Consider the following 21,252-nt stretch of genomic DNA (forward strand, 5'->3'; position numbering starts at 1 on the left):
GAAATACCATTTGACCCAGTAATCCCATTACTGGACATATACCCAAAGGAATACAAATCGTTCTGTTATATAGACACATGCACACGTATGTTTATTGCAGCACTATTCACAATAGCAAAGACATGGAATCATCCTAAATGCCCCTCATTGATCTACTAATAAGGAAAATGTAGTACATATACACCATGGAATACTATGCAGCCATAAAACAGAATGAGATCACGTCCTTTGCAGGGACATGGATGGAGTTGGAGGCCTTTATCCTCAGCAAACTAATGGAGGAACAGAAAACCAAACACTGCATTTTCTCAATTATAAGTGGGAGCTGAATAATGAGAACATGTGGAAACATGGGGGGAACAACATACACTGGGGCCTGTTGGAGGGTGAGGAGTGGGAAGAGGGAGAGCATCAGGAAGAATAGCTAAATATTAAGCTCAGCTAAAAATTAAGCTGGGCTTAAAATTTAGGTAATGGGATGATCTTTGCAGCAAACCACCATGGCACACATTTACCTGTGTAACAAACCTGAGTGTCCTGCATATGTACCCCTGAACTTAAAACAAAAGTTCAAAAAAAAATGAAGCAAGGTACCACAGCAACTTAGCAAGGAATGCACCCCAGAACACAGGCAGGGACACTGTCCTGGTCTGGCATAAAAACTGCTCTTCCCCTTCCCTGCCCATCTATCACTTTTGTAAACATTTCTCTGCATTAATATCCTCTCTCTGAGGATATCCAAATTTCTTTTCTTCTTTTTTTTTTTTTTTTTTTTTTTGAGACGGAGTCTCGCTCTGTCGCCCGGGCTGGAGTGCAGTGGCCGGATCTCAGCTCACTGCAAGCTCCGCCTCCCGAGTTTACGCCATTCTCCTGCCTCAGCCTCCCGAGTAGCTGGGACTACAGGCGCCCGCCACCTCGCCCAGCTAGTTTTTTGTATTTTTTAATAGAGACGGGGTTTCACCGTGTTAGCCAGGATGGTCTCGATTTCCTGACCTCGTGATCCGCCCGCCTCAGCCTCCCAAAGTGCTGGGATTACAGGCTTGAGCTACCGCGCCCGGCTGATATCCAAATTTCTAATAACACATATGAAAAGGCATCAGGAAAACACAAATTACGATCATAATGAAATACCACTAAGTAATCACCAGAGAGGCCAATGAGAAAGACGGGACTATCAAGTGCAGGGGAGAATGCTGAGCAACTGAAGTTCTGAAACAGAGCTGGAAGCCATGGAAAACTGGTACAGCCTTTGGGAACCGATTTGGCTGCTTCTACTGAATGTGAACATACAAAATCTCTATGATCCAAGAATTCAATTTTTAGATATATTTTTATCAGAAATGTGTTCCAATGTTTACCAAAAAATCATGTAATACAATAAAACACTACTAATTTATAATAGCTAAAACCTAAATATTACTCAAATCTCCATCGATAGGATAAATTCAGGTATTTCACATAATGGTTACTGTACCACAATAGTAGTCACTGTCTACAAATACAGGTAACAATAGGAATGAATTACACAAACACTGCTGAGCTAAAGTCAGACAGAAGTGAACATGCTGTATTATGCAATTTTTATATAAAATAATATAAAAAAGTATTCTATGCTTTAAGATATTAGGATAATGGACTAACTTTGGGGAAAATTAAAGAGGGTTTACTGGGGTACTAGTGATGATTTCTTGATCTGGGCGCTAGTTACACTGGCATAATCAATCAGTTAATGAAAATTTATCAAATTGTACTCCTACATGTGCAGTTTTGTACACATACTTTACTTCAATAGAAAGCTTTTAAAAATGTTCTTGGTCTACCTGAGACCAGGATATACTAGTGACTTTGTTGTAGTGCATAGCTGGGGTAATTTTTGCCTGGAAAATTGAAAGTAAGTGTTCTAAGCATCTTTTCTTGACCATTAAAATAAACAAGAAAAGCAAGCCTAAATCCCTAGAACATATTGATTATTAAAAAATTAACTCGGGCCGGGCGCGGTGGCTCAAGCCTGTAATCCCAGCACTTTGGGAGGCCGAGACGGGCGGATCACGAGGTCAGGAGATCGAGACCATCCTGGCTAACACTGTGAAACCCTGTCTCTACTAAAAATACCAAAAAAAAAAAAAAAAAAAAAATTAACTCGACAAGGCACGGTGGCTCATGCCTGTAATCACAGCACTTTGGGAGGCTGAGGAGGGTGGATCATGAGGTCAGGAGTTCGAGACCAGCCTGGCCAACATGGTGAAACTCCATCTCTACTAAAATACAAAAATTACCTGGGCGTGGTGGTGGGCACCTATAATCCCAGCTACTCGGGAGGCTGAGACAGGAGAATTGTTTGAATCTGGGAGGCGGAGGTTGCAGTGAGCCAAGATCATGCCACTGCACTCTAGTCTGGGAGACACAGCGAGACTTCATCTCAAAAAAAAAAAAAAAAAAAAATTAATTGTTGGAAAAACCTAGGATAGCTTCTGTATTCTTGACTCAATGCACAGGGATATAGCTTTATTTGTTTCCCAAGTTTGTATGTGCAATTCTTTTTAAAAAATATTTCACAGTGACTTTAATCATTATTTATGTAAAGTAATTGAAAATTCCAGAAAATACATGTTAAAAATTTTTGCCAAAATCTCATGAAGTATTCCAAATAAATAAAAAAAAAATCAGGTTTTAAAAACTTATAATAAATGCGAGTAGCATTTCTACATATATTTTAAATGCTTCACTGTTTCTTCCATATCATATTTAAAGGTTTTCATTATAATTTTTGTGAAATCTCTGGAGGAGCCTTATACAAGAATAATTATTGTTTTGTTTCCAGAAAAGGAACGGGAATTATTAAATAAAGTAGAACTTGAAGGGAGATAATTTTTTATTCACCTTTCATAATTGAATAAAATTCAGTGACTTGTTTTTTTTTTAATATACAGAAGTGCACTGCCTAAGTATAATTATAATTGCTGCCATATTTCTTTGTGGGAATCTTATTTTATGAAGACAAGAATATAGAAACAATATATAATGAAACTTTGCTGGGCAATTATACCAGGCAATGACCCAACTAGTCAATTGCCCAGCCATTTTTAGTAAGCATTGCAACAGAATAGGAACAATTATCATTTTAAGTAACCAAACTGAAAAAGAGATCTTATATAAAGTACAGGATGTGCTGACCCTTGGAAAGTAGAAGGAAACACAATATCCAGATGAAGTAATAATAGCAGGGTCAAGCTTTGTACAGAATTCACAGTTTGCATGGCCAAAAGAAAAGATCTAATTTTATTCCTGAATTTACCAAACAGCAAAAGAGAACTTTTATACACTGAGTTCTTTAAATTTTATGATTTACCATGTTTAACATCTTTAAGTAATCTTTTCAGTAACTGTAGGTTGTTCATGTATATTTTGAGCATTGTGAAATTTGAAAGTATTTCTACTGACTTTATCCGTGAAAGACACCTTGTTTTGCCATGAAATGCTGGTTCACAATTTCCCCCTAAAATTCCAATGGAATTTCATGTTATATGGGAGAATTCTGATGCTGAATTTCTTTAGCGCTTTTCAGTAACTCTATATTCTCTCTAAAAAATTACGCAATTTCCCTCTTTTCTCTGTATAATAAAAAAGACCCAGCTATGTTAGTTTATGTATTTTCTCATTAATTTTACCTGCAGTGCAGTATATATCCTTCTTGAATTTTCTTTTGTTTATATAAACTTATGAGTAAATAATTGTATAAGTTATAGAAAACATGTAAATAGGGAATGGGTTCCTTTTTGTTCTATTTAGAAAATTGGATTAACTCTATATTCCTCCTTGTCAATATTCCATCTTTATAAATTTAAGAACAGTAAACATATTAATATAACATTATTCCTCTCATCATTTCTTAAATTTACTTTTGTATCAGTATCCTAAATGATTTTATTATTTCAGGCATCTCCTTTCTTAAATTCATTGTCTGCTTCAAGGTTTTTCAACCTTGGCAACATCAACATTTGGGACTGAGTATTTCTTTGTTGTGGGAATTTTCTTTTACATGATAAGAAGTTTAGAAGCACCCCTAAACTCTACCTAGTAGATAACATTGGCTCTGTGACCCCTAATCTCTCATGACAACCAATGCTATCTCTAGAAATGGCCAATTGGCCCCTGAGAGACAAAAGCACCCCCTTTTAGAACAATTAATCTACGTTGCTGTTAAAGTTCCTATATCTGTTTTGCTTTGCTATAAAGGAATACCTAAAGCTGGGTAATTTATAAAGGAACATTGTCTATTTGGTTCACAGTCCTGCAGGCTGAGGCACCAGCATCTGCCTGGCTTCTGATGAGCCTCAGGAAACTTACAATCATGATGGAAGGTGAAGCAGGAGCAGGTATGTCATGTGGCGAGACAGGGAGCAAGAGAGAGAGGGGAGGAAGAGCCAGGCTCCTTTTATAGCCAGTTTTCATGTGAAATAAGAGAGTGGGAACTCACTCATTACCATGGGGTGAGCATCAACCCCTTCATGAAGGATCTGATCCCATGACCCAAACACCTTCCACCAGGCCCCACCTCCAACACTGGGGATCACATTTCAACATGAGATTTGGAGAGGACAAAGATCCAAACTATATCATTTATCTTTCTAAAATACTCATTAGATTATGTTATTCTTCTGCTGTTTGAATAACTTATTTTGGTGGTTTTCTTCAACTATTTGATATGCATTTTACCAGGATTTTTGCAATAAGGCTTGACACTCATTTCTAAAACTATATCATGCCCTGGACTTTTATTTCAACCACAAAGAACTATTATTTTTCTCTCAAACAACACTCCTCACTCCTTTATGCTTCTGCGTTTTGCCTTTTCTTCTACTTCTACTTGGGAAGTTAGTAGTGACTTATTAAAACAAGTTAAAACATCCACCTCTGTTAGGTTTTACTTGCATAGATACTTATGCATTAAACATCATACACAAGTAGAAAATACCTGCATCATTTCACTCAAATTTATTTTTACTATTTTGAGCGATAACAAAATTTTGTATTTTAGGAAACACTACATAATGAACTTGATATTGTTCTATCAATTGTTAACCAGGAAAACCAAATCCAGTATCCCATAAGGCTGCAATCATTTCCATCTAACTTTGTCACATTGTACTTGCTTGAAGAGAAGCTCATCTGATGCATGTCTGCCTCTCATAAAGCCTTCAGGCATAGTTTTTCAATTTGGCATTTCCACTCCCAGAAGAACTTAGTTTCATTTGCACACTTGAAAATTTTACTGGGCTCTGTGTCTTCCAAATCATTTATAAGCCCCTTAGATAGTACCAATCCCTAGTGGAGTCAGGTAAGTAAAATTCTGTAAAAGGAAGAAACACTTTAGCTAAAAATGAAAGAGAAGTCACTAGTCTGCATATTTGCATTGAATAGCTACCACGTACTTTGGGTCAACTCTGTCCAACAGAACTTCCTTTGATGATAGAAATGTTCTATATTTTCACTGTTCAACACAGTAACTATATGTGGCTATTGAGCACTAGAAATATGGCTGAAGTAATTGATGAAATGAATTTTGAATTTTATTTACTTTTATTTATTTTTTTAGACGGAGTCTCGCTCTGTCGCCAGGCTGGAGTGCAGTGGTACGATCTCAGCTCACTGCAATCTCTGCCTCCTGGTTCAAGCGATTGTCCTGCCTCAGCCTCCTGAGTAGCTGGGACTACAGGTGCCTGCCACCACACCCAGCTAATTTTTATATTTTTAATAGAGATGGATTTTCACCATGTTGGCCAGGATGGTCTCAATTTGTTGTCCTCGTGAACCGCCCACCTTGGCCTCCCAAAGTGCTGGGATTACAGGCATGAGCCACCACACCAGGTCAAATTTTATTTATTTTTAATGCATTTACATTTACATTTTAATTCAAATAGTCTCATACAGCTAAAGAGCATAGATATGAGCTATTGCCAAATGTTATTTTCCAGGAGTTTCATAAAAAAGGAATTTAAGATTTTTTGTCAGTCACTCTTTATACTTCAGTTGAGAGTGCCCAGAAAAGGAGGTAAGTTTTACACTGCATTATCCTACCTCTTACCTTGCATTATCCACTCCGGTTGGAAGTGAGAAAAGGAGGTCTGGCCAAGAGTATACGTAACTTAATTCAAAACCATCTTAGCAAGATCAACGTTTTAGCTACTTAGGAGGAGCTGAGAAAGCAAGCAAAGCAAAGTCTGATCAAGCTCGACTTATGGATGCATTATGCAAATTATCCCTTAAATAGCATGATCTAGAGAAGCTAAAGAAAAAAGAATAATGGTTAACAAAGCTCTACCGAAGAAAATGTTTTTGTAAAGACTGAAAGGGAGAGAATAAGAAATAAAAGTCCAACAAGTCCAGTGAAGTGAGTAGCAAGCACCCGACAGTGATTAATAGGAAAAGTAGCATGGAGGGTCACAAAGCTAAACAAGAAAATGGTGGCCAGTAAAAGTCCATGATTGAACGTGAATTTCCAAACAGCATCTTCAAGCTCTGATGAGGAAAAAAGATGGTTAAAATGGAGCTTGAGATAGATTATTCCTGTAGTTTTGCTTAACAAGACTAGAATGAAGCGGGGGGATTACAGAGAGAATATTTTTATAGTGCAGAGCTTAGAGAAAGGGCAAAAGGAAGTTGAAAAAGTAGAGTACTTTATAAATCAATTATTTCTCAAAGCATATTTGCTCTAATTTTTAAGAATATATACTTGCTAACCACACCATGATGTGTTCTAATTTATCTCTCTTCTACAGTGCAATTTCTTCAGCTATAATTTAAAATTTAATTATGTTCTTAATTAGCCCTTTCTGCTCAAGGAGTGATATACCCCTAGAGTGGCAGATTACCATTATTCATTCACAAACTTCATATTGTACATACTCCATGTACCGCCAGTGCTCCTTGGCCAGAGAGATGACTTCCAGCTAGGAAATCAGAAAGACTTCAGAGTGGAAGTGGCATGAACATCGTCCTCAAGGGATCAGAAATAAGGCAAAATGACATCTGTGTATCCCTTCAGGGTTATCCTGAAAAAATGTTCAACAGGCTTACCCAAGAATTATTTATTATCTTAATCTCTAGGAGGATACAATTTTGTTTGACATATCATTTATTATTATTTAGATACCTAACTTTGAAGTTACATCATTAATTTGTAGATTGATTTTTATCCTGTATAAGCATTTCCAGGTTTTAATCTTACCTAGCAATCTTATTCTAATGTTTTTTTTCCTTTAATCTCTGTACATATTTGGTTCTTCAAATGCTCTTTGAATTAACTTCACCATCTTGTTGTTGCCCTTATTAATAAGTTGCATGAATCTGTGGCACATTTTATATTTATATGAGGGACACCTCTATAGCTTTGTACAAATTACCTTTTTACAATAGATTGGGGATAAAAAAGAGCAAGAACAGTCCAGGTATATGGAACTGAGTGACACAATCCAAAATTGGCATATATAAGAAGAAGGAAAAACCCTTTTATTTTAGTAAATTGTGAATATTTGCTCTAGGAGGATTCAAAGAATACTTTGTTGTCATGAAACTGGATGCTCTATAGTTATATGAAGCAAACATCTCATAAGTACAATGTTATGAGAAGCCAAATACAAAATAATATACACAGTGTATACATATTATAAAAAGAAGCAAAGCTAATTTATGCTGTTAAATAGAATAGCGACCCATGCAAGATGAGGGGGCAGTGACAGAAAGGAGGCACGGGGGTACCTTCTGGATGACTGGTAATCCTCTCTTTCTGGTTACAAAGATGTGTACAGTTTATGGAAATTCATAAAGCTTATAATATGTGCACTTCTCTGAATGTAAATTATACACCAATAAAAATGACCATGCATACTATAAATGTTTGAAAATGTTCATAATTAAGGTAAGAAACAAGTTCTTGCTAAATAATGGATTTGCTACAATCTTCTGTCCATCATATTTAGATTTCTGTTTCTGTCATTACATAAATGGTGTCTGCATTTTCGATAATTTGTTTTCCAAATAATTATTACCATTACTACTGTGGCATATCATTCTCTAAATATGTCACTTTCCTTGCACAAACCATACCCAAAATGCTTGACCTTGGAATCCTACTTCCAATTTCTTGAAAATGGAGTGAAACTTGAAGATTTTCAACTAGAAATATAAATGCAGAATCTTTCTAGTTTTCTATGATCTTCCCCCAATGTTTTACAGCTATATTGTCACAACCAATATGTATGACAGCAATATTTTTAGGGACTTCATTTCCAAAATATCTAACTTACTTTTTATAGGAAAAAATTTATCTTCAACTTGTATTTATCAGTTGGTTATTATTTAATTTTCATTATAATAATAGCATTTTGCATAAATACATTTGGTTATAACCTCTCTTGGGTAATCATATTGTCTAATTGACTGATGAAATGGTAGTATAAATAGCAACTAGCCTACCAGTGTGTGAGGAACACATGATGAATGTCAGGCAAATATGTTAGAGAGAAGAATGGAGAGCATGGTTTGGTTGAAGCTGGTAAACTAGTTAAGCTGAGGTAGATTATGTGGAGATAGGTCGGGAATAATTCTGCCATAGTGCAGTTTTGGTCTTAGGGATATAAAAAACAGGATATGAAATGAGGTTTATATAATGTCAAGATCAGATCACAGACGGTTCTAAATTACAGGCTATTGAGTTTTTGTATTATTTTGTTGAGTCAAGAATCTAGTGAAGATTTTTGAGCAAGTAAATGACATGGTAAGAAATGTGCTTCAAATATTCTCATCCAAAGAAGCATCGTGCAAGTTGGAAAGAGTAAAAAGTTATTGGCCTCTCCCATGCATAAGGCTATCCAGGATGGGAGGTAAGGAAGGCTGAAACATACTTCATGAGATGCACCATTAGTGGAAGTAATAGAACTTGGAAAACAAATCCACATACACCACATATAGTGGCACATTATACAAAACAAGAGGGATAAAAGCATTTTCTCTAACCCACCAAGGAGTTCTTCTATGAATGTATTAATGACTGAACTGTAATAGATTTCTTCAATGCTGTTTGCCAGATCAATGACATATTTGTGTTGAACCAAAAATGACATCTACTCTACATGTTCTTTAAACATTGTTTTTTTTGCCAACTTTATAAAATTGAGTTGTTGTAGGCAAGATATCTGTTCAAGTTTTATTATTTTTCTTTCCTATAGTATCAGTATGTTACAATTCCCTTTGTAATAGTTTGCTTTATTTAAAAGTTATGATGTAATTGTTTTCTAATATCAATTAAAGCAGAGTAATTACTATTACTTATGTGACAAATCAAGAATGGTGGGAAAATTGGAAAACAAACAAACATGGTGTTCTCATCCAATGCTTTCAGATATGCTGCAAGAACAATTAGCCAAAATTCCAGATAGATTTAAAATAGTTGAATGTGTGGTATCTTGACTCCATTAACTAAAATAAAAGCCATAAGTTGAAGACACAAGTTTAGAACAACTCTCCCAGTGCCTAACAATAGAAGAAGGCCCTGTTTTGTTTTATATCTTATGAAGTTGTCTGGAGCAAAATAATATGTAGGCAAAATGTCCCACATGGGGCTAGGCTGGAATAGGGGTACTCCTCAAGTTGAGTTTTAAAGATATTTATCTTTCATTACCAGGGTTTGCAATTCTAGTCTATTAAACTTTTTAGAGTTATGCCTTTGCTCAGATGGCTTTTTTCAGCAAATCACATGTGACATTTGCAAAGGAATTAATTTTTATTGACTAAAAACGGAGATGGGGTGTCGATTTCCTTTAAAATCAGTTACCACTAACAGGGCAGCAGAGGAAGGGGTGAAATGAAGGTGTAAGATGGGAACCATTGTTCTTAAATTTTTTGCACAATAGGATATATGAGTCTGTGAAAGTAAAAACAGCAATATTATTTTCCTTCCTTTTTTTTATTTTTATTTTTTATTATAACAAGACTTGGCTGCTCCTTAAAAGTGTGATTCTCTTCTGAGCCATCAGGGTCATGCTAGACTGAATCATGCTCCCTGAGAGCCCTGTTTTGTAAGTAGAAGACTCTAATAAAAGTGACCTTAATGGCTGATTTGGGTGCATCTTACAATGCACCTGCATCCTCCATGGGCCAGCTGTAGCAGCAGCAAGCTGAGGCCGGTGCTGCTGTGAGCTTTCAGGTGTCATTAACAGATCACTGAGTCAACAGATCATGGCAGCTCCTTCGGAAAACTCCAGCTCCACGTTAGCATGTTCTGCCCAGGGAGTTAGAGAGAGACTTTAACAGCCCGCAGTGTGACTTAAAGAAATTCAACAAGAAAAGGGACATGTTCTAGCAAAGCCAAAATAATAGATTATCTCAGAGACTGCAAACCAATCTTAAACAGGGGCAACTGGGGCATGGAAACTACTTAAAAACACATTTTTGGGATGTTATGATATCCCTAAAACCTAAGTATATAGCCTAAATAAATAAATAAATAAACAAATAAATAAAATTTTAGGGGTCAGTTTTCTTCTAGATGCTTAGATTAGACTACATAAACACTGCCCCCTTTATTGTTTAGTGTTTTGGGGTTTTTTTTGTTGTGGTTTTTGTTCTTGTTTTATGTTGCCTTCTCTGAGAAACCAAACCATCCATACCTTAACTGATCCTGGGCCATTTCATGGATATTTATTATTCATATTTTAATAACTTCAAATGTAGTTTTAAATTCCTGTATAAAAAATTTGTAATACACTTTCTTAGCTGGGATAACATGGAGAGATTAATCTACTAAATAAGTAAACCATTTGTAGGCCTCTTGGTGTGACTGGATGGAAACCTGCCATCTTCTAATTTTGTGTATCAAACACAATTTCCTTGACTGATACTTGAACATGGACACGTGAAGGACCGCTGGAGCTGGCTTGATTCAAACTTTAGGAAAAAATTACTAGCTGTTGTTAATAACACAATCTAACTATGTTTTGTTTAAGAATATTATTGCTTTAATATTCTTCAGTTAATACTCTTGGTGAGACTCCAATATGTCTTTTATACATATTATTTTTGTACCTAAAATAATGGTTCAGTATATATTTTACTTCCCTCATTTTGTAAATAAGAAAAGTAAGAGAAGTATTATTCCTAATATCATACTCCTAAAAAGTTCTAGAGCAAGATTTCTAGCCTAGTTTATGACATTAAAACTTCTGGTTCTACATCATGATTTCCAGCATGGGTGATTTTTTTTTCCCCTTCCTATTCCCTCTATAGTTGCTTTAAAGTAGACATTCCTAAACTTTAGCCTGCATAGAATCACCCGCAGAGCCTATTAAACCAGATTGATAGCCCCACCCGGAGAATGCCTGACTAAGTAAGTCTGTGGTGGTGCCTAGGAATTTGCATCATTAACAAGCTCCCGGGTGATGCTGATGCTGAAGGCCTCCACTTTCGGAATAATTGTTGTAAAGCTATGTAAAATAATTGTTTTAAAGCTATGAGTGAGTATTAGTGAGTTTCCCTGCCACCCGTTGAGATTAATCAACATATGCCCTTTCTTGAAACAATAGGTTTCAGTATCTTGTCTCTTATTTTAAGAAGATGTTGATATTTCTCAGCATGAGCAGTGGAGCAGGGGCTATGATTCCACATTTAAGCTGTTCCTTTAAATATTTTATGAACATCTTTTCAAAACTTTCTGATGTGCTAAGTGGGGGATATGTGAGTTGAGAATAAGAAAATATGTGCTTTATTTTTACTAAACATTGATTTTTGATACTGCTTTTTTTTTATTGACAGAGACAGGGCCTTGTTTTGTTGTCTGGGTTAGCCTCAAACCCCTGGCTTCAAGCAATCTTCCTGCCTTGGTCTCCCAAAGTGCTAGCGTTATACAGGCATGAGCCACTGGGCAAGCCAGTATTACTGTTTTTAGTTTGCTTGAGACAGGATCTCATTCTGTTGCCCAGGCTGGAGTGCAGGGGTGTGATCATAGCTCACTGTAGCCTCAACCCCCTGGGCTCAAGTGATCCTCCCACCACTGCCTCCCTAGAAGCTGAGACTACAGGTGTGTGCCACCATGCCTGGCTAATTTTTTGTATTTTTTGTAGAGATGAGATTTCGCCATGTTTGCCCAGGCTGGTTTCAAAATCCCGAGCTCAAGGGAACTTCTTGTCTTGGCCTCCCAAAGAGTTGGGAATATAGACGTGAGACATCATGATGGCTGATATTGCTCCTTTTTAATAAAGGAAATGATATGTCTGGTAATATGTCAAAATATTAAAGCTTTGGTTTTTTATAAATATGATATCAAATTATCAGGACATATGTCTGTGTAGGTACAAACTAAAACAAATATACAGAATGAGACTAGCTCTGAAGGAAATTGTAATTAGGCTTAAATCTACATACCATTTTGAAAAGAGTAGTAGTCTTGCGAAAAGCATTGTGCTATAGGTGTTTCTTGCTCTATAATATTAGAAACCTTACCAAGTGGTCTACCTTGCCATGGATTTATAGGTAATGTTTTTGGAACAGCAGCCTAAATTTGATACAACATCATTTAAAAACATGCTTTTAAACTTTATTTTCCTCTGAAAATAATTGCATGTTATTATTTTGGGGGTACAATATGATATTTTGGTATATGTTTGCAATGTGGAATGATTAAATAGACTAATTAAATCCATCACTTCATGTGTTTATCATTTTTTGTGGTGAATATATTTTAAATCTACTCTCTTAGCAATTTTGAAATATACAGTGCACTCTTACTGATGTTGATCAAAGGATACAAAGTTTTAGTTGGACAAGAAAAATAAGCTTTAGAGATCTATTGCACAGAAGAGTGACTATGGTAACTTTTAATAATTTAATAATCTTTATAGAGATCTGTCACTGTAAAATTGTCAAGAAAAAATAGTGTTGAATCATTTTCTATAGAATTATTAGTGATTCTTGTTTAACATGAAAACTGAAAACAAATTGATATACTTTTTGTAACATTGAATAGTATATGATGCACTTAAATACAAATCTATCTTCAGATGGTTGTTCTTTGCAACATAAGCACTAATAAGTGCTGTTTCAACAATCAGAATTGAACATCTTGAGTATTTTATCTTTTTACAGTGAGTACACTAGATATTAGTATATTGGTATTGCTACTTCATAGTTGCATTAAAAATTACGTGAAGAGTAATTGCAGACTTCGGATTTTCTTTTGTTGTTACATTCCTTCACATAATGAAGGTTTAGTTTTAAATCCTGTTAAGGGTGTTCTCCCCTTTTATTTCCATTCATTAAGAATTTATTGGCTTGGCCGGGCGCGGTGGCTCAAGCCTGTAATCCCAGCACTTTGGGAGGCCGAGACGGGCGGATCACGAGGTCAGGAGATCGAGACCATCCTGGCGAACACGGTGAAACCCCGTCTCTACTAAAAAAAATACAAAAAACTAGCCGGGCGAGGTGGCGGGCGCCTGTAGTCCCAGCTACTCGGGAGGCTGAGGCAGGAGAATGGCGTGAACCCGGGAGGCGGAGCTTGCAGTGAGCTGAGACCCGGCCACTGCACTCCAGCCCCTGCGACAGAGCAAGACTCCGTCTCAAAAAAAAAAAAAAAAAAAAAAAGAATTTATTGGCTTGAATTTTCATCTTCAAATGACTTTCATGAAATAAGTAATTTTATAAATTTGCAATAATATCATCCAGTGAGACTACAAATTTTATTTTCTTGCTTGTTCTTACTTTCAAACTGATCATTTCAATATTATGAAACCAATTCCTTCATCTCTCAAGTGCTGATTAAATATTAAAATGGAATTGTAGTTTTTTAAATTTTCATAATCTGTCTCATTCTTCAAAAGTATATGAAGTAGAATTTCATTCACTTTTCCAGCCATATTTTTGTTTAGATTTTCTGCTGCATGGGTTTCCTGTCCATCCCACCTCTATCAACACAGCTTTAGATAAATGGCGAATTTGAAATAGGCAATGGTAATATCATTTTACACATTGTCTGGGGCCATATGACTATACTTTTTGTAGGAATATTTTATAGTGACTGGAAAAGCACCGCAAACCTCTTATATTTACTTTATCATGATGTCTGAGGTATGTAGTTATGTACACAGGCTGTCATTCACACTCTTCCTTTAATTGCAACTATCCTTCTACCTTTCATATTGGTAATGCTTGATTTAATGGTGTAGTATAAAATCATTATAAGATTAATTATATGGAACACTGTAATTTCTAGAAAGATGTCACAGAATCCAATCTCCAAGGAACTATCACTGCAAAAAGGGACTTTAAATCATTATTCTCACTTTTTTCTCCTACCATGACCATTCACTCACTCAAAGTTAATAGTCTATCTTAATAATAACAGGAAAAATATTAAACAAAATACAAAAGTTGGGCTGGAGAGGTGGCACATTCCTTTAAATCCAGCACTCCTGGCTGAGTCAGGAGAATCACTTTAGTCTAGGAGTTGGAGTCCAGGAGTTTGAGACCAGCTTGGACAACATAGTGAGATCCCTGTCTCTACACACACACACACACACACACACACAATTGACTCCGTGTGGTGCCTATAGTCATAGCTACTCAAGAGTCTGAGGCAGAAGGATTGCTTGAGCCCAGAAGTTCAAGGTTACAGTGAGCTATGATCGCACCACTACACCCTAGAGAGACTCCATCTCTAGTAACACCCTATCTCTAAACAATTTTTTAAATTTGTTTGAGACAAGGTCTCTGTCTCCCAGACCAGAGTACAGTGATGTGATCACAGCTCATTGCAGCCTCAACCTCCCAAGCTCAAGCAATCCTGACACCTCCACCTTCACCTCTGCCTCCCAAGTAGCTGGGCGCTCAGGCCTGTGCCACCACACCCCGATAATTTTTGTATTAAAATTTTTTATGCAGAAGTCAGGCGACATCTTGACAACCTTGTTTTATGAGGAAGAGTCTGCGGTATTAGTAGTCAACTGAGGACATCAAGTCCAGGTGTTGTCTGGATGACCTGGCCTTGGTATACCATACACAGGACCTGGCATCTGCAGGGGATCCAGCAAGACCTGTAGAGTATATTCCGATATATCTGCAATTATTATGAATAACCGATGGGAGAAAGAAGGGATCTTGGATAGAATGCAGCATTGTATTGATCCTAGCTAAAGAGGAATCTGTAAGAGTTTTAGGCAGAAACTGAGCAATTTCCATATTGTTCACAGGGAAGGGATAAAAGTAAAGGTCATACATTTCTAGGATTGTCATGTGAACTGGGGACACTCCTGTATTTCCACATGAAAGTTAATGTGGGTTATTCCAACATTCAAAGAAGCAATGAGTAGCTTGAAAGCTGTATTTCCATAGTCCATTAAATGGTGAGGTCAAATGTTTGAGTCATTCTCATTAAAAGTAACACCAAATACAAAAATTAATTCAAAGTAGATCACAGACCTCAATGTAAGACCTAAAACTATGAAACTATTAGAAAATATACAGAAGTAAATCCCCTTTGTGATCTTGTGTTAGACAAAGTTTTCTTAGATATAACACAAAAACACAGGTGATGAGAAAAAGATATATTGAATGTCATCAAAATTAATACTTTGTGCTTCAAATGACATTATCAAAGTTAAAAGACAACCTGCAGAATGGAATAAATTTAAAAATCATGTATCTGCTAAGGAATTTTACAACCAGATTATATAAAGAACATTTACAATTCAATAATAAGACAAATAATTAAACAAATGGACAAATAATCTAAACAGATAGTATTTAAAAAGTATATATGAATGGCCAATAAAATCATGAGAACATGCTCAACATCATTAGCTATCAGGAAAATAAAAATCAAAGACATGATGAGACAACAACTTCATATCCATCCTCTAAAATGGCCCTAATCAAAAACACAGATAATAATAAACATTGGTGAGGCTGCAGAAAACCTGGAACCTTCATATACTGCTACTGGGAATAATAAAATGGTACCACCACATTGGAAAACAGTCTGATAGGTCCTCTAAAGTCTGAATATGTAGTTACCATAGGGCTTGGCTATTCCATCCCTAGGTGTATTCCATCCTCCCTGCCCCTTTGCAAAATAATAACATATGTCCATACAAAAATTTTATGTGAATATTTATAGAAGCACTAGTAATAATAGTCAAAGGCTGAAAATAACACAAATGTCTATCAGTTGATGAATAAATAAAATGTGGTATACTCATACAATAGATTATTCAGTCATAACAAGTTTAAAGTATGGATAATTGCTACAATATGAAATTAACTTGAAAATATGATAAATGAATGCAATCAATCAGGAAATACAATACTGTATGATTCCATTATATAAAACTTCTGGAATTAGTCAAATCTGTAGAAACAAGAAACTAGATTTGTAGTTGTCTAGAACTACAGTCATTGAATGCAAATGGAGTTCTATCAATTTCCTGCAATATATGGACAATGTTAACCTTCTGATTTAAACAAAATATATTTTTATTTTTATTTTTATTTTTTTATTTTTTATTTTTTATTTTTTATGTATTTATTTTTTTGAGACAGAGTCTCGCTCTGTCGCCCAAGCTGGAGTGCAGTGGCCAGATCTCAGTTTACTGCAAGCTCCGCCTCCCGGGTTCACGCCATTCTCCTGCCTCAGCCTCCCGAGTAGCTGGGACTACAGGCGCCCGCCACCTCGCCCGGCTAGTTTTTTGTACTTTTGAGTAGAGACGGGGTTTCACCGTGTTAGCCAGGATGGTCTCGATCTCCTGACCTTGTGATCCGCCCGCCTCGGCCTCCCAAAGTGCTGGGATTACAGGCTTGAGCCACCGCGCCCAGCCAAAATATATTTTTAAAAAGTAATAACAATTGCAGAGGGAATACATAATATTGAAAATAATGCCCTCAAATTGATTCAAATTGAACCTCCAAGGTTAGCCTTTTGGGTGTACCTGTGGGACAGCTGTTCTTGCAAGCAGGTTTTCCCATTCATGGTTTCAATAGGCTCTGGGTCTATCACTGGAACCTGAACCCACTGGCTGAGGAAGTTATAACAATTGGTCCACCTGGCCATAATGGAGACAAATTTGGGAATTTTGCTAAAGTGCTTGTTGAACTGGAAGCAGATTACTGAATGCCTTCTGATTCTATTGGAGCTGGAACATGAATGAAGTCTTAGTCAAAGAAAGGACTGGGACATAGCCCATGAGGACCTCTTATTCAAATGTAAAGGACAGGCCACATAGTCTTGTGACCCAAGTTGATGAGTCCAGGAGTGGCATGATTTCAAAGTAGGCAAATACATTTTTGTTGGAAGCTTCAAACCTTACCTGTTCATACAATGTAAGTTTATTCAACCAAAGACTGATGCCTGGAAGTAAAAGGTAGCCTGTGATCATGCATCACACATTGTCTTTTGCACAGCAATTGGATGTGGTTCACAGTCCAATACTGATTGCAAAAATAAAAACTGACCATACTTCCCTTGGGACATGTTCAGATTGATCCAGCAACATGTTCTGAGTTGAGAATTATAGGAGAATCCACATCTCTGCTGGGCCCGATAACAAGAAGTCAGAAATATGCCCTGGGTCTGTTCACAGTTTGGGGAAACACCTAAAGGCACATGCCAATTATTAGCCATATGAGTAACTCTAAATTTCTTTGAAAGTGTAATAGACATCCAAGAAGACAGATGGAGCCAGAGGGACAGGAGGACACCGAGCACAGGATTATAGCTTCTCAAGGTTCATCAGCTCTTTTGTCTACTTCCTAGTTTCTGAATTCTCTACTCAGAAACTGATTCACTTTTAGAGAACAGAGAATCAGCTAATTCCTCTAGAGTCTTAAAAGGAAAGTATGCATTCACCCTAGCAAAGTCAAGTGGAGTATTTTTACTTTGACTGAAGTCAAGTCTATGACCAGGCTGAGTATTGTAAAAAGTGGGGAGGAAGGACACATCACACATGATACAGATAAGCAAACAAATGAGTATTTGGAGGCTTTAGAGAATAAAAAAGAACAAAAAGTGTGAGGAATGAATAGATGAATTATGGACTTCAAGTAAACTAGAAGAGGATGCAGGATCCAGTCCCTGGTGATTCAGACAAAATTCATTTGAACACCTGAAAGAGCCTTGCCTGGTTTATTAATATTGAAGCATTTGCTGTACCATTCACCTCTGGAACACCAGAGGTGTTCAATCTTGCACACTAAAATGTTCATGGTTTTCAGAGATCCATATTTTCACTTCTTCTTTTACTTTAACAATTCTTACATTGTTCAAGTGTTGGTGATAAATTATTTCAGCTTTTGCATGTTTCAGAAAGACTTTGCCTTCATTTCTTAAGACATATTTGCTGAGTATAGAATTATAGTTTGACACACCTTTTTTTTTTAGTACATTGACAATGTTCCATCATTCATATCTTTGTTTCTCTGTAGGAAACATGTCTTCCTCCTTACTCCCAGCTTCTTTTGTGATTTTCTCTTTATCACTAAATTGATCAATTTGATTATATCATGTCCTAGTGTTGTTTTCATGTTTCCTGTACATGGGTAGGCCATTTGAGTTTGTCCCAGAATTTACTGATGCTCTTTTCTTTTCTGAGTTGGAGTCTCACCCTGTCAGTTTGGCTGGAGTGCAGTGGCACAATCACTGCTCACTGCAGCCTCAACCTCCCAGGCTTAAGCTATCCTCTCAACTTAGCCTCCAGAGTAGCTGGAAGCACACGTGTGTATCACCACTCCTGGCTAACATTTTAACTTTGTTGTAAAGACAGGGACTTGCTATGCTGCCCAGGGTAGTCTCAGACTCCTGGGTTTAAGTGATCTTTCTGCCTCAGGCTCCCAAAGTGCTGGGATTACAGGTGTGAGCCACTTCACCTGGCCTGATGCTCTTTTTATTATAAACTATATATATAAATATATATATATATTTCTCTATGTTTTATTTTTAATTCCTTCTGTTGCTGTCTTCAAATACACTAATCTTTTCTTCTCAATGCTTAATCTGTCATTAATCTCTTTCAGGGCATTTTTCAACTCAGATATTTGAGATTTCATCTCTAGAAATTGGATTATTTTTACATCTTCCATATCTCTTAAATTTTTGAACATATGGAATACAATTGTAATCATTGTTGTAATATCTTTGTCTTCTAATTATAAAATTTGTTAAAATATAGTTCTACGTTGATTTCAGTTTATTGATTTTTCTCCTCATTATGGTTCAAGTTTTGCTTTTATATGCCTAGTAATCTTTGGCTGGCCACCAAAGATTGCAAATTGATTTTTGTGAATATATGTTTGTATTTCTGTAAGTATTTTTGAGTTTCATCTGAGACACATTTACCTGGAAACTGTTTCATTTTTTGAGGACTTGACTTTAAGATTCACTTGCAAGACCAGAGCAGTGTTTAATCTAGGAGTAGTAGTTCTCCACTACTAAGGCAAGACCCTTCTGATACTCTATCCAGTGATTTACAAATTGAAGTTTTCCAAATCTGGGGAAAACAGGCAACATTCCTAGACCTGTGTAAGCTCTAAGTATTCTTCCCACTAACTCTTTCAGATGATTCTTCCCCTTGCCTTTTGTATTTTCCTTACAACAATGTATTGATCAATACTTTGCTAAATATGCAAGACTCCCGTCTGTAGATCTCTGTAGTTCTTTCTTTTGAAACTCTTCTCCCAGAGCCTGTCTTGTAAGGCACACCTATGAGAGTTATTCCTTAGCTTTCAGCAACTGCTGTTCCTTGTTGCCGGATATCCACTGTCTTGCAAACCATTATTTCATATATTTTATCTGTTGGATTTTGTTTTTTTATTTATTTTTCTTTTTTTGGTTGTTTTTGGCAAGATGTTAAATCTTGTCCCTGTTACTCCATAGAAGTCCCCCAGTCATGAAGTCTTAACTTGAACTAAGAGAATCATTCATGTTTAATTCTGATCTCGATCTTGATTGGCTTATGTTTTTGATCCAACCTACCTTTATTAACTAAGTGTGACCTCTAAATTTATTGGAAAAATGGATTAAGTATTAGCTAGTACTGTTCAATTTAAGATATTAGTGCTGGAGTTTTGGAAGATGATAATTACAAATTTTTGACATAAAATTGTCAATTTATTTATTTATTTATTTATTGAGACAGGGTTTTGTTCTGTCACCCAGGCTGCAGTGCAGTGGTGTGATCCTGGCTCACTGCAGCCTCACCCTCTTGGGCTCAAGCATTCCTCCTGCCTCAGCTTCCATGCCTCATGCCCTTCCCACCCTCCCACCAGTAGCTGAGACTACAGGCTTGCACAACACCACACCTGGCTAAAAATTGTCAATTTCTTATGTCAGTTTTTACTTCTTTATTTATAACATAGGCAAAGGATTATTTTACTCTGGCATTTGATGAATGCTTAATATGGAGAAAAGTTTAACCATAAGGTTGTTAAATGTTAATAAATTGACTACTTTTCTGGATTATTTTATTGATTAAATAAAAATTTGACTTACTATATTTATTCTAGATTTCAGCTGTGATTCTATATGCATGATATTAAAAATATTACTTTATCAGGATTTTAGAGACATAGCAATTTAAATGTTTCTCTTCCAATAAGGTTCTTTCCATTTATACTGATTATAATTTGTAGAAGCAAATTTCATACTGAAAATCAAGGAAACTCACATACCATGGTTAATTGTGAAGCTGAACTTCTAACATATTTTATCATAACTGATTAGGAAGCTCATCTCTTAAAATTAGGCATAAATTTGCAGTAGTGGAAACCAATGATGAGTGACAAAGAATTGACCTATTGTCTTTCCTCTTTTCTTTTTTACCTAAAAGTAATTAGCATTACCATCAGAGAGAATTATTATTTTTACCATTTTAATATGACAGGGTAAATTATGTATACTTGACATGGTGTTTTTATTGCATTTTTAAAAATGTTTAAGTTCTGAGGTACCTGGGCAGGGTGTGCAGGTCTCTTACATAGGTAAACGTGTGCCATGGTGGTTTGCTGCACCTATCAACCCATCACCTAAGTATTAAGCCCAGCATGCATTAGGTATTTTTTGTGAGGCTCTCTCTCCCCTGATGCCCCCAATAGGCCCCAGTGTGTGTTGTTCCCCTCTCTGTGTCCATGTGATCCCATTGTTCAGCTCTGACTTATGAGCGACAGCATACGGTGTTTGGTTTTCTGTTCCTATGTTAGTTTGCTGAGGATAATGACTTC

The sequence above is a fragment of the Trachypithecus francoisi genome, unplaced genomic scaffold (genome assembly GCF_009764315.1).
Source record: "Trachypithecus francoisi isolate TF-2019V2 unplaced genomic scaffold, Tfra_2.0 Lachesis_group2, whole genome shotgun sequence".
Classification (NCBI taxonomy): Eukaryota; Metazoa; Chordata; class Mammalia; order Primates; family Cercopithecidae; genus Trachypithecus; species Trachypithecus francoisi.